Consider the following 14089-nt stretch of genomic DNA (forward strand, 5'->3'; position numbering starts at 1 on the left):
TTTTCAAAATAAATGCTCTTTTCTATTTGAATGGTGACAAATGCACATGATACAAAATTGGTTCCTAGTCTCCTTCTTAAGGCATCATTGACTAGTTTCTTGTCTGTTTTCCAAAGATTAGAGATATTTTCTGCATACAGTAGTCCCCCACTTATCCGTTGGGGGGGTGCGTTCCAAGACCAGTGGATGCCTGAAACCATGGATAGTGCTGAACCCTATATATGCTATGTTTTTTCCTATATATACATACATACTGATGGCAAAGTTTAATTCGTAAATTACGTTCAGTAAGAATATCTGAATTGCCAGCATCATTACTCTTGCACTTTGGGACCATTATCAAGTAAAATAAGGGTTACTTGAACACAGGACTGTGATACTGCAACAGTCGATCTGATAACCAAGATGGCCATCAAGTGACTAACAGGTGGGGAGCATATACAGTGTGGAGGCCCTGGACAGAAGGATGATTCTTGTACTGGGTGGGAAGGAGCCAGATGGAGCGAGAGTTCGTCACACGACTCAGTGCGCAATTTAAAACTTATGAATTGCTTATTTCTGGAATTTTCCATTTAATATTTCATACTGCAGTTGACCACAGGTAACTGAAAGCACAGAAAGCAAAACCATGGATAAGAGGGGGACTGCTATATATGTAAGTGGTATCATACTAGATTCATTTCTAACATGACTTTTGTCATTTTCGGACACAATTGGGACCTCAGATCCTTATAAGGATAAAGGACCACAGCAACCTCATTTTTAATGGTTTGTAATACATTAAATGACTATATTATAATTAATTTAGTCCCCTACTGATAAAAGTTTAGATTGGTTTGAATCTAGTAAATTATTTTGTCTAAGTATATAAATTTATATATTCAGTTTAGCAGAGTTATAAAGCAAATGCTCGTATAAGCACCATCCAGGCCAAGATATAGAACTTACTGGCATTTCAGAAGGTCCCCAGTATCACCTCACATGGGTCAGAATGTCCATCATGAAAAAGTCTACAAACAAAAAATGCTGGAGAGGGTGTGGAGAAAAGGGAACCCTCCTACACTCTTGGTGGGAATGTAAACTGGTACAGTCACTGTGGAAAACAGTATGGAGGTTCCTCAGAAAACTAAAAATAGAATTACCATATGATCCAGCAACCCCACTCCTGGGAATATACCGGGACAAAACTGTAATTCAAAAAGATACATTCACCCCTATGTTCATTGCAGCACTGTTCACAATAGCCAAAACATGGAAACAACCTGAATGTCCATCAACAGATGAATGGATACAGAAGATGTGGTAAAAAAGGTCCCCTAACTGCAGCCCTCAATCCCACCCAAGCCTGATCACAAGCCCCTTCCTGCATCCCATAGATGACTGCTAAGGTGGCTCTTTATATTTTTACTACCTTTATATGTATTACTCAACAATAGTTTGATTTTGGCTTTTTGGGGAGAACCTAACAAATAGAGTCACATGGTGTACTGTTAAAAACGTATTGAACTATAATGTGCATACAAAAGAGTGCACAGTCATAGCCTAAGCTCAATAAATTGTCACAAGAACACAACAGTCTGGCCACCACCAAGTGCAAATTCTCTCATATCTGCTTTTTCTGCTCGACATTGTGTCCAGAAGGATCATCATATTGTTGTGTATAGCTGTACTTTGTTATTTTCATTGCTGCATTAAATTTATTTATTTGCACCTAAAATGCCTTTCCTCCATGCTCTAAGACAGGTGTCTCTGCTTGCTAAACATTTTGGCTCAAAATTCTAGGAATTTTGTCTGATAAAAAGTGTCTGATGTAATTCACCTCCCCTCGGAGAGCCCCAGGAATTTGCATCTCCCCACCCTGCATGGTCCTTGAGTATAAACAACCAATTAGAGACCTATAACCATTGGATCCGAGGGTTTGAACAAAGTTTGAGGGTCACTTGTGCAAATATCTGAACAGACATGAATCTCCTTTACAGCTCCCCAAACAAAAGCTTATCCAGCATGTGTTTGTATCTTTGCAGAGAAGAGAAATTCTTTCCTTCAGAACATAATCAGCATAGTAATTTCATCAAGTGCTTTGAATTCAGGTCATTTCAAGGATGCCTTACGGTTCCCTGAGGACGAGGAAAAAATATTAGGTCTTCAGTTGAAAAATAGTAAAAGCCTTATATACACCCAGGTATTGTGACATCCAAGTCTGTGTAAGTCAGAAAGCCAAGCGAAGGACCCTGAAAATGCTAGTCCTTACTCTTAAGATGCAGTTGTCAAAACAACCTAACATTTGCACTGACCACAATACATGGAATTTCAAACTTCTGGCCAGAATCCAAAGTACTTTTTAGATTAGGGACCATCTGGCAGCCACAGCGATTACAAAGAAAGGCCTTTAAATTAGGCTCTGTTGAATATTCAAAAGGCCAAAAAGGGAAAGGACAGACTTAGGGTGGAGCAGGCTGTGGGATGAAGCCATGGGTGTGGAGGAGTCTCCTGGGTCTGGGAGGCTCCCCCTGCACCTCAAGAAAGTGTCAAGGAACAGCCACTGCGTGGGTGGGAACTTTAGTTTCTATTTGGTCCAAGGCTTTCTGGATATTTCAAATATTTCACATCTACTAAACTAGGCACTCTGCCCTCCCAAAACTTTTCTCTAGAAAACGACAGTCTTGATATTTATCAAAGCAAGAACGTGTACATAGCTTGAAACATCAGATGGCACCACCAAACTTTTGACGAATAACAGCCATCTCTACCCATCCCTCCCCACTCCCAAGTCCTTTCCCCACACTCCACTTTTTAATTCTTTTAGCTGATGGCATTTTGTTTAGGTGTTGCCAGCCTCTAAGTGGCCTTGACTCCAGACGGTGCCTTAACAGTCATCGTTGTCTCTTGTCAACCAGCCCTACCAGTAGGGGTCAAAGTTAAACTGGACCTGGACATTAGGGCTTGGTTGGAAGCTGACTGTCTTGGTGACCAGCTGGGTGCCTCCAAGCTCACAGCATGAGTGAGATGGGGAGACTCTTCAGGAGTGGGTGAGGGAGACGTAGAGATGAGACTCGTGGTTGTCAAGGGGGACGGGGGCAGGGAGAGGGATGGACTAGTTGTTTGGGGGTGGTAGATGCAAACTATTACATTTAGAATGGATAAACAACAAGGTCTTACTGTATAGCACAGGGAACTACATCTAATCTCCTGGAATGAACCATAATGGAAAAGAATGTTTAAAAAAGAATATATATGTGTGTATGGCTGTCACTTTGCCGTACAGCAGCAACTGACACAACATTGTAAACCAACTATACTTCAATAAAAAAAAAAAAGAGTGGGTGAGGGGAGGGTTGGGGGAGATGGAATGGAGGATAAATAATTGCACGTGGTGACTGAGGAAAAGAGGATGGAATGAATTTTAAAACCAGAACCAACTCCCAAATTCTCATTCTGCTGTTCAAAATAGAAAGAATCATTGTCCATTTTCTGACCAGAATTCCTCCCTTAAAATGGGAGCATTGTCCTATGAGAACAGGCGGCTTTTGGCCCAGGGTGATTTCAGTGGTTTATCCTCTCATCCTGCAAATATCTGGAGGATTCCTCCAGAGCAGTTTTTTTTTACTTCATCAGGAGAGAAGAAACATACCTGACTTGTTTCTTTTTTGTAGCTTCCTTTGCCCTGCTAAGAAAAAAATTATTTTGGAAATCTGAGCATCCTCTGCTAAGCCTTGGGGTTGTTTATCTGACTGTCACAGAGAACTTGTGTTCCTTTTCATGCAAAATAAAATACAAGAATCGGCAGTAACCAGGAGACATAGGGTTCTTTGGGCTGACGCAGGCTGAGATGTACAGCCCGGGAGTTCTCGTTCCTTCAAGTTCCTTTTGTGTGACCTCATACCAGCAATTTTCTCCCTGTGCAAACAATGGAACAGGACTCTGTCCTCTTTACCCTGAGGGAGTAAAGAGCCTGCGTCTAGTTCCCTGTCTGTTCAGGCTCTTCACATATCCTCAACAGACCTTCCATGGACTGGCCTTTTCCCACCTCTTGGAACCATTTGGTTTTGCTCTGGTTGTAAGGCAAATGGAAAACATCCTTTGAGGAACTCAAGTCTATGAACTGTTGAGACTCCATCCTGAGATGCTGAAAGCTTTTCATGAAGGCTGGGAGAGAAGGTTAAATACTCTGAGACTTTAAAAAATAATTTTTATTTTTTTATACAATTTTAAATGTTGCACTCCATTTATAGTTATTACAAAATATTGGCTACATTCTCCATGTTGATACATCCTTCAGCCTATCTCACACCCAATAGTTTGTACCTCCCACTCCCTCACCCCTGTAGTGCCCCTCCCCCTCCACTGGTAACTACTAGTTTGTTCTCTAGATCTACGAGTCTGCTTCTTTTTTGTTGTATTCACTGGTTTGTTGTATTTTTTAGATTCCACATATAAGTGATGTCATACAGTATTTGTCTTTCTCTGACTTATTCCACTTAGCATAATGCCCTCCAACTCCATCCAGGTTGCTGCCAATGGCAAGAGTTCCTTCTTTTTTATGGCTGAGTAGTATTCCATTGTGTGTGTGTGTGTGTGTGTGTGTGTGTGTGTGTATCTCTCTCACATCATCTTTATCCATTCTTCTGTTGATGGTACTACCCTGAGACTTTCTATTGAGAGCATAGAATGTGCCAGAAGTTGTGCCAATCTATACACTACCTTATTTAATCCTCAAAACAATGATGTAGAAAGTGTGATTGTCTTCGTTCCACAAACAAGAAAACTGAACTCCGAGATGTTAAGTAACTCAGAAGGACACCCAGGAGACAGTGCAGAGTAAGGGTTAGTTAAGAGAATGAGCCTTCAAGGGGGTGGGGAACTGGGAGATGTTGGTCAAAGTGTACAAATAAGTTCTGGGGATGTGGCACGCAGCAGGCAAGGTAGACTTCAGGGCAAACTGCTAGTATGATTGACCGTCCCTGACACCCAAGCAGGTGAGCTTAAGTCACATCTGGGTTACACCTGTCACTCAGTGCTGAGAGGACTCAGGGCTGCAGCTGGGCACCCACAACATCCAATGACATTCACTGAGGCGCCACCATGAGGGCCTAGCAAAGCCACCCCACCTCCACAATACTCCACGGCGTCCCCAAGGTTCCCACACAAACACACGCGTCTTTGTGCATCAGTTGCCATGCTATCTCCAGCAGCCTGCTTCATCAGAGTCGCCGTGGCTTCTCCTGCTGCATTTTATGGGTGCTGTGGTAGCAAAAGCTGCCAGGGCTTAACCATAGGATGGAGACACAGCACTCTGGGCTAATGTGAAGAATTCTGGGCGGGGATGTGGAAACGTGCTTTGGATGAATAGAGATCAAAAGGCTGACTTTAATGATAGCTTCCTTAGAAATGCTTGGCATTTCGCAGAAGCCATCAAAGCCTGGCATAGTCTGCATGGCTAAGTAATTGTCCTATAAGCAAAAACCTGAAACTGTCTCTCTCTTTGGCTTCCGGTTTCTTGGGCCAAGCCCCATCATCAGGACATAGATGAGATGTGGGCTAGGCAGCTTGCTTTGGGCTCTTAGTGACCCTGCAAGATGCTGCTGAGAAACCCACGAAGCGCTGGCCATGGAGATCGAGATCTCCATCTTCCCTTATGGGAAGCGTGTTTTAGGGGAGCAGTGGGGGTGATGACAAGATCAGGTTTGGGCGAAAGGAGCCGATAAAAATTGAGGATTAAGTAACCAACCTGGGCAATCCCATTCACCCGACTCGGGAGTGTGGTGTCAGCACCTTGGAGAAGTAGAAAGGGCTTGGGACTGGGTGTAAGAAGATTTTGTAGGGGAGGGAAACTTTCCTCTACCCTCTCAGGTCTTTGGCTGGGGCCCTGGAGATTAAACTGCTGAAGACAGATTAACCGGATAAAGAGATTTATTTCAAATGCATATTGAGGGCCTCACAGAATTAAAGGAAAACCCCAAAGAGGTGGTCAGACCCCGAGGCTAATACAAAGGACAATACATTTGTGGAGAAGTGTCACAACAGAGGAGAAGGGCTCTGAGCATCTAGGGGCAGTGCATTGTGGGATGGTAGATGTACAGGGAAACTAATGGAAGATGAGGGTTATTTTAGGAAGCTTTGTGATGTGGATTCCTCTCCGTGCCGTCTCTGGACTGATGAGAGTCTATGGTCCTCTCCAGTGAAGAAGAGTCGTTCTCCCCTTCCTGGTACTAGAAGGAAGGGAGGCACCTTCTCATGGGAAATTTATGCCCAGCTTTTAGGCAAACAGGGGGAAAGGCAGAGAGCTTTTCTTGCAGTCTACTCTTTCTCAGCTGCATTCAGCTCAAAGCAATCCTTATGCCAAAGTGGCATTATTTGGGGAGGCACAGTCTGTTTCCTTTCAGCTTCATATAACTTACCGACAGTCTCTTTCCTGCGAGACTGGAAGCAATTTGAGGGCAGGATCTTGTCTGTTTGTTCACCATTGTATCTCCACCATTGTATCTCCAGAATGTAGCACAGTGTCTGGCCCCTTTGTTTGACTGCAAATTAATGGGTTTTGAGCTGCTCTGAGCCTCTGTTTCCTTGTCTGTAAAGTGAAGATAATGGTCTTGTCTTAGCATCTGAAGATCCCTTTCTACATTGACTTACTCTGCAGCAGAGGTTCCCAGGTTGGTCATAAGAAGGAAACAGTCTAATCTTCTTTCTTGATTTAAATGGAAGCTCTTCCTTCTTTGAATGTTCCCAGAGAAACATGGCAAGATGTGACGGAGAGCACAACAAGATGTGACGGAGAGCATTGCTGCAGATGACCTGTGAGTGTTTTCTCGTTTTGTCCACTCCCGTGATGGAGGTTTGGCTCAGAGTTTGAAATATGTGGATGTAGACACGACCCACACATCTCCCTTCTGCCAAGGAAATGGCACCGAGGTGGGGATGGCTAGAGCAGCAAATGTTACCCTCCAAATGCTACATTCATAAAGGCTGAAAGGACAAGAAAAATCAGGGCCCGTTTTTGCACAGCTGCAAAATGGAGTCTTTGGAAAATGCAGCCTTGTGATAGCTCACTTGTGTTTTTATCAGAACATTTCAAACATTAGTGGCAAATCTCTGGCTTAATGGAAAACCGTCCTCAAAGTTAGAGTTAGCTGTCCTGGATCCTATCGAAGGCATTCTCTGCCTTGTCCTTGGGCAAGCCATATTTCTCGGGGCCTCAGTTTCCTCCGTTGATTTTAGTGTCTAAAAGGGCCCTCTAGAGTCTAAAGTTTTAAGATGGTAACATCAGCACTAATTTGCATGAGCCAATCCAGGAGCCGCTCCCTCAGGGCATCTCTTCCTGTTCCTGATGATGCTGGCATCCCCCCACCAGCCAGCAGGGCTGGCACCTGAATCCACTCCCCCAGGAGGGGGAGTGAGGGTGCTTTGTTCATTCACATCCCCTGCCCTGAGACCCCGAGTGACCAAGAACACAGCTAAGAGATGCTGGCCATGCTATGGAAGAGTGGAGCCCTGCAGAGGGGCTGCAGAGAGATGGGAGAGTTTTGCCCAGTGAGCCAACCAGCTACGGCCTTCCAGGTTTGAGTTCAGCCTGGCTGGGATAAACTCAGCTTAGTCCCTTAAAGTCAAAGCTCTCAAGAAGCCTTGACGGGCTTCCCTCGTGGGGCAGCTGTTAAGAATCCACCTGCCAATGCAGGGGACAGGGGTTCGAGCCCTGGTCTGGGAAGATCCCACATGCCGCGGAGCAACTAAGCCCATGCGCCACAACTACTGAGCCTGCGCTCTAGAGCCCACGAGCCACAACTACTGAAGCCCGCGCACCTAGAGCCCGTGTTCCACAACAATAGAAGCCACCGCAATGAGAAGTGCGTGCACCACAACAAAGAGTAGCCCCAGCTCGCCACAACTAGAGAAAGCCCGTGCGCAGCAACAAAGACACAATGCAGCCAAAAATAAAATAAATAAATTAAAAAAAAAAAGAAGCCTTGATATTCACCTGGCACCTACAAGGCAGATCTTGGGGCTTAATGGCGGTGGTGGTAGTGGGGTGAGCTGGAGACGGGGCTCTGCACGCAGTCTCTGCACACAAGTTCCTTATACAGTAAGTCCCATACATACAAATGAGTTCCGTCTGAGAGAGCGTTCGTAAGTCCACTTTGTTCGTAAGTCCAACAAAGTTAGCCTAGGTACCCAACTAACACAATTGGCTATATAGTACTGTACTGTAATAGGTTTATAATACTTTTCACACAAATAATACATAAAAAATGCAAAAAATAAAGAAAACATTTTTAATCTTATAGTGCAGTACCTTGAAAAGTACAGTAGTACTGTACAATAGCTGGCACTTCTTAGCAGTACCGGCTACATCACTGCTGCTTTTGCACTTGCTTCCGGACATCCTGGGCTTGAAATAAGGATACTGTACTACTGTACGCTATACAGTACTGTACAGTAAAGTACACAAAAGCACACCCACTTGTAGAGGATGCACACACGTGACAATGTACGCCAGAAACGTGAACTAACTTAAGTGATTAGACATGCGAACGCAGGTTCGCATCTTTGAAAGTTCTCAACTTAAAGGTTCGTATGTAGGGGACTTACTATAATTAAATATCAAAACTTTTCTCCTGGGGCTTCCCTGGTGGCACAGGGGTTATGAATCTGCCTGCCAATGCAGGGGACACGGGTTCGAGCCCTGGTCTGGGAAGATCCCACATGCCGCGGTGCAACTAAGCCCGTGCGCCACAACTACCGAGTCTGCGCTCTAGGGCCTGCGAGCCACAACTACTGAGTCCACATGCCACAGCTACTGAAGCCCACGCACCTAGAACCCATGCTCCGCAGTAAGAGAAGCCACTGCAACGAGAAGCCTGCGCACCGCAACGAAGAGTAGCCCCCGCTCGCCACAACTAAAGAAAGCCTGCGCACAGCAACAAAGACCCAAATGCAGCCAAAAATAAATAAATAAATTAATTAATTAATTAATTAAAAATAAACCTTTTCTCCTAAGCCTTCTGATGGGTAGGGCATGTCAGAATAATAGAAATTAAAACAAAGAGATGAAATATAACACTTTGAGAGTGTCCAACGGGAGTAGATTGTTTGTAATTATTTAATTATTCATTGGCTGGGGGCAAATCAGGGAAGACTTCCAGAAAGAGGAGTAGAACTTTCAAGGTGGAGCTGGAGGAGCTGGGAGAAAAGGAATTCCAGAGCCAGCAGAGCAAAGATGCAGGGGCAGGGAGGTGCCTCAGGTGTCCTGGGAACCAGAACTACTCTTGGCTAGCTGAGGACATGAGCAGGAAGGACCGCTGGAAAGGTAGGTCATTGTCTAGTCATTCCGAGCCTAGAGTACAAAGCTCATGATTTTGGATTTAGCCTGGACCCCGGAGGTCAAACACTGGCTGATTTCATTCATCCTGCAGATGGCTTTTGTTTGGCCTGTATAGCATGTGTGTGTCTTTTTAATTTGATCCAAATTTTAAAAATACGGACATTTCACTCACAAACCAGCTTCTCTTTAAACATGGGAAGATCTGGCTTCAAGGAGACAGTCAACAGGAGCCTAGTAGCTGATTCCCTTTCAGGCAAGCCACACAGGGATCTGCTAGCAACTGTCTACCTGCCTGGCCCACTGTGACTCATTCGTGGCCCCCTACGGACCCTACCACAGAGAGGAGGGCCGTGCAGCGTTGCGTGATGCCAGCTCGTATAATCATGGGCACTAAACTTGTAATTTTCTCTTGACTCTTCCAGGTAATTTCTCAGGCTCTTCTGGCTACCCCTTTTGGGCTGCTCCTGGTTAGAATTAGGAAATCATTGAAATTTGTCCAACATACTATCAAGGATTTCCCATGATCTTCCACACCTTTCCTTTTGTATCAGCCTTTGGAGCATCACTGCCTTCCATTTATTTCCCCTGAGCTACCCAAAGCCTGACCGCTGCTCTAGATGTCCAGACCCTTGCCTGTGTTAAGAGCAGTCTTATGCATTGGTCAGTGAGGAACAGAGGGTAATTATGTGCCGCCCCAGTCCTGCACCCAGGGCAGGCATCATTAATCAATCAATTCTGGCATGCTTCCCTGAGTTCAGACTCAGCATCAGAATCTTTCTCAACTGCACTTCAGGCAATCCCTACCAATCGATCAAGTCCAGTCATAGATTTGACATAAGCTGACTTGCCCCAGGATAAGAGGATTTTTGATATAAACTGCCCAGTTGAGATAGGTCACAAGTATAGTCTTAGGGCTTTTTTCTCTTTCAAGATTTATGATTTTAGGATCTTCTTTCTGGGGGCTCCCAGTCATAGAGCTATTTCCCCCACCTACCTGAGTGTTACTGTTCTTTTAGATAATCCTAGGTGATAGTAGTTTCCATTTATAAAAGCCTATTTTGTGCCAGGGCTTAAGATGTGTAGTATTTTGTTGTCATGGCAACCCTGCAGCTAGTTACCATTATGCCTAGTTTACAAATAAGGCTCCAGGTGTTTAAGTGAATTTGACTACGATAGTAAGTGCTGGTAAGGGTGGATGTTCAAACCCACAGCTATCCAGCTCCAAAGTCCAGCGTGTTTCTACCATTTTATGCAATTTCCTTACTTCTCCCTTCAAGTTCTGAGTTAGGGGAAAACCTTACTCCTTCACATCTGGGGCAATAAGATCCTTTCCTTCCTACTCAGATTCCAGGGACTCAAAGGAATCATGCTTAGGTCTGAAGGATGCTTAGCCAAAAGACCCTTAATCTAGAGAAGGCCCAATGTTTGTAGCTACCACTTGCTCCGAACGGTATAAGCATCTATTACTGGAGGCTTGACTTGGGAGCCCCAGGCAAGGAACTCCTCCTCTGACACGTTGCTGGTCGAGAAGGCCACAGAGGCTGCCCCTCCACTGCTCCCCGGCCCTGCATTGATGAGGATGGTCTGATTGGGAGTTGGCTCACATTTACCGAGCACCTACGATGCATCAGGCTCTGTGCTAGGCGCTCTGAGCGCAGATCCTATGATCCAGTTGGTGGTCTTTGAACCACACCATGTCACAGTGCTCCAAATAAACCCACTCCTCTAGATGATCACGCAGAGTAGGTGTCCACAGATGAGAACAAAGAAGGAACAAGGCAGGAAACTTGGCTTCTAGCCAGACACTTGGAGGGAATGAAAGTCATAAGGCAAAAAGAAGACATCTCTCGGCAACTGTCCTCAGTTACCTGGGATTCTGAACAGAATCCCAGCACAGATGTGAGCATGAATCAAGAACAGACATGAGAAAAGTAGAAACTGACAAAGTAGAAATCAGCACGTTTTCATGCTGTCGGTGATGCCTCACACCAAAGTCTCCATCAGCCAAGTGCAGATTTGGTGACATTCTGAGGGAAATTAGCAGGGCCCAAAGCAGTCACTTCACACACTAGGAAACCAAAGGCGTTTTCTTCTTTTCTGTCAAGAGGAAGAAAAATAGATCGGAGCAAATAACCTCATTCAAGTGAAATCTGATGAAAAGCTGGCTGTAGGGCCTTGGCGATACCTGGTATGCAGAGTGGCCACCCATCCCCACTTGCCCAGGACAGTCCCGTGTCATGCTGGTTGTCTCAGCGTAATTACAAATCACACTCCTCTTTCCCCTAAAAAGTGTCCTGATTTTGACAATAACCTGACTATACAGTCACTTTGCTTCCATAGCAGGTTTCAACTTACTGCCCCTTTGGCCTGCGCACAATATATTGGGTTGAATGTATTTCCAGTGTTCAAGGAAAAGTTAGTCTGCACAGAAATCCATGTTGTCAGAAAGAAGCCTCTGCTGCTGATGAAATTTCCACACTCTTCCCCCTCAATCTGCTGCGCGCACACACACACGCAGCATCTGCTGTCAGTCAAGTCTTGGATCAGTCTTGCAAGCTTTTATGAATCTCAATTCCACGACTAAATGTCTATTGGAGTCACAGGCAGAAGGTGCAGATATGGAAGCTTCGAGTGGATTTAGGGGTGATGCAGCAAATATCTGCACTGGGCAAGAAGACGGGGAAGTAGGACTCGGGGCCTCCCAAAGTATGCAATCGTTACAATAAATCAGGCCGCGTGTGTGTCAAAAGCAGAAAGGCCGGTCTCTCTTGTGCCCCTTTCCATCTTGTCTACCTCCTAACCCGACCCCAGATGACTCATCTCAGGAGCCCTTTTCTGTTCATTCCAAACAGGATATTCAGTTTCCTCCTGCAGCCAAGATAAGCCGGCCAGATAAACACTGGCCAAGAAGACTGGGCTTCCTTGGCTGGTTATTGAGGAGTTCAGCAGGCGGGAGTCAGGGCTCTGTGGTCAGGGTGGCATCTCATTTTGGATACACACCTTGTCTTAGTTCCTATCACATGCAGCTTTGAAGGCCAATCGGAAGGCCGTGGGACACCCCGTTTTCCTGTGAGTGTGAAAACCAGCTCCCTCCCTCACACTGACGAGAAGGAGAAGCAAACTTTAAAAGAGTGGGACAAGAGCGTCACCTAGTGGCAAAAGCATAGTTCATTCATTTGAAAGAAGAAACGTAGTGTTGACTACTATATATAAAAGATAACTAATGAGAACCTACTGCATAGCACAGGGAACTCTATTCGGTGCTCTGTGATGACCTATATGGGAATGGAGTCTAGAAGAGAGTGCATATATGTATATATATGGCCGATTCACTTTGCTGTATGGCAGAAACTAACAACATTGTAAATCAACTATACTCTAATTTAAAAAATAAAAAAAAATAAAAAATAAAAAAGTAGTGTTGAAAGCCCCGTGGAATGTCTGCTGCTTCCTAGGGGTTAATGTTCACAGCACAGAGGTGCTTTGGCATCAGGAATTTAAGAGAAAGAGCCCCTGTCCTAAAAGAACCCAGAGTTTTATCGAGGGACACTGACATGTACAAAAATTAGAATAGTGTGATACCTGCTGGGATAGAGGGAATGTGGGGTATTTTGGAAACGCAGAAAAGGGACACTTGCTGGTGGAACCAAGGAATGTGTCACAGAGGCGCTGAGCCTAAGATTAAGTGGGAGTTAATTAGCTCCAGTCTTGGCTCACCCATCCCAGCGAGGTTGAGCATGGCACACAGCATCCATCGGCTTACGCTTTCCTGTGACATGCCCACATTTCTCATTTCTCAGATTGCTGCAAAAAGCCAACCTAAATGGAACTTTTTTTCCTAAACACACACCGGATGGGTGGTTTTCATCTTTTTTGGCTGCACCACGCAGCACGTAGGATCTTAGTTCCCTCACCAGGGTTTGAACCTGCACCCCCTGCATTGGAAGCGTGAAGTCTTAACCACTGGACCGCCAAGGAAGTCCGGTTTTCATCTTTAACATAACATATATTAGCTTTTTAAAAGGCCTGCCCCACATTGAATTGTGGGAACTTACGAAGCATCTTTTTCTTGGCTGCGTCGGGTCTTCGTTGCTGCGCACGGGCTTTCTCTAGTTGCGGTGAGCGGGGGCTACTCTTCCTTGCAGTGCGCGTGCTTCTCACCGCGGTGGCTTCTCTTGTTGCGGAGCACGGGCTCTAGGCGCATGGGCTGCAGTAGTTGTGGCGCACGGGCTTAGTTGCTGCGCAGCATGTGGGATCTCCCTGGACCAGGGATCGAACCGGTGTCCCCCGCATTGGCAGGCGGATTCTTAACCACTGCGCCACCAGCTGAGTCCCCGAAGCATCTTTTAAAGTCACTATGAACTTGAAAGCAATCCTGGCTGCAGCTGTTGACTTCTGAAAGTACACGGGTACTCGACTCTAGCTGTATTTGAACCACCAAAACCAAACCTGAATCTGGTAAGAGATGTGCCAGATGCAAACTCTGAAATTACTCATAGCGTTGTTGCCAGGGCAGTAACATACAGGTCACTTGGTGGCTGGCTCTCTCCCAACTTTAGCTCTGGAGAGAGTTAGGCCTGGGTTTATATGATCCGCTCCTGCTCTTTTAGGAACAAAGACGATTGGCTGAGCTTGTTGAAGAGTTCTGGTCCCGAGGGAGTCACCCTTTCTCACCTAATGGCACGTATCTGTAGGGGGCCTGGGTGGGGTCAGAGTACAGACACTATAGTCTGTGGCTGTGTATGAAGACCAAGATGAAAGAGGCGCTCATTC

This window comes from Eubalaena glacialis, chromosome 7 (assembly GCF_028564815.1).
Source record: "Eubalaena glacialis isolate mEubGla1 chromosome 7, mEubGla1.1.hap2.+ XY, whole genome shotgun sequence".
NCBI classification, from domain to species: domain Eukaryota; kingdom Metazoa; phylum Chordata; class Mammalia; order Artiodactyla; family Balaenidae; genus Eubalaena; species Eubalaena glacialis.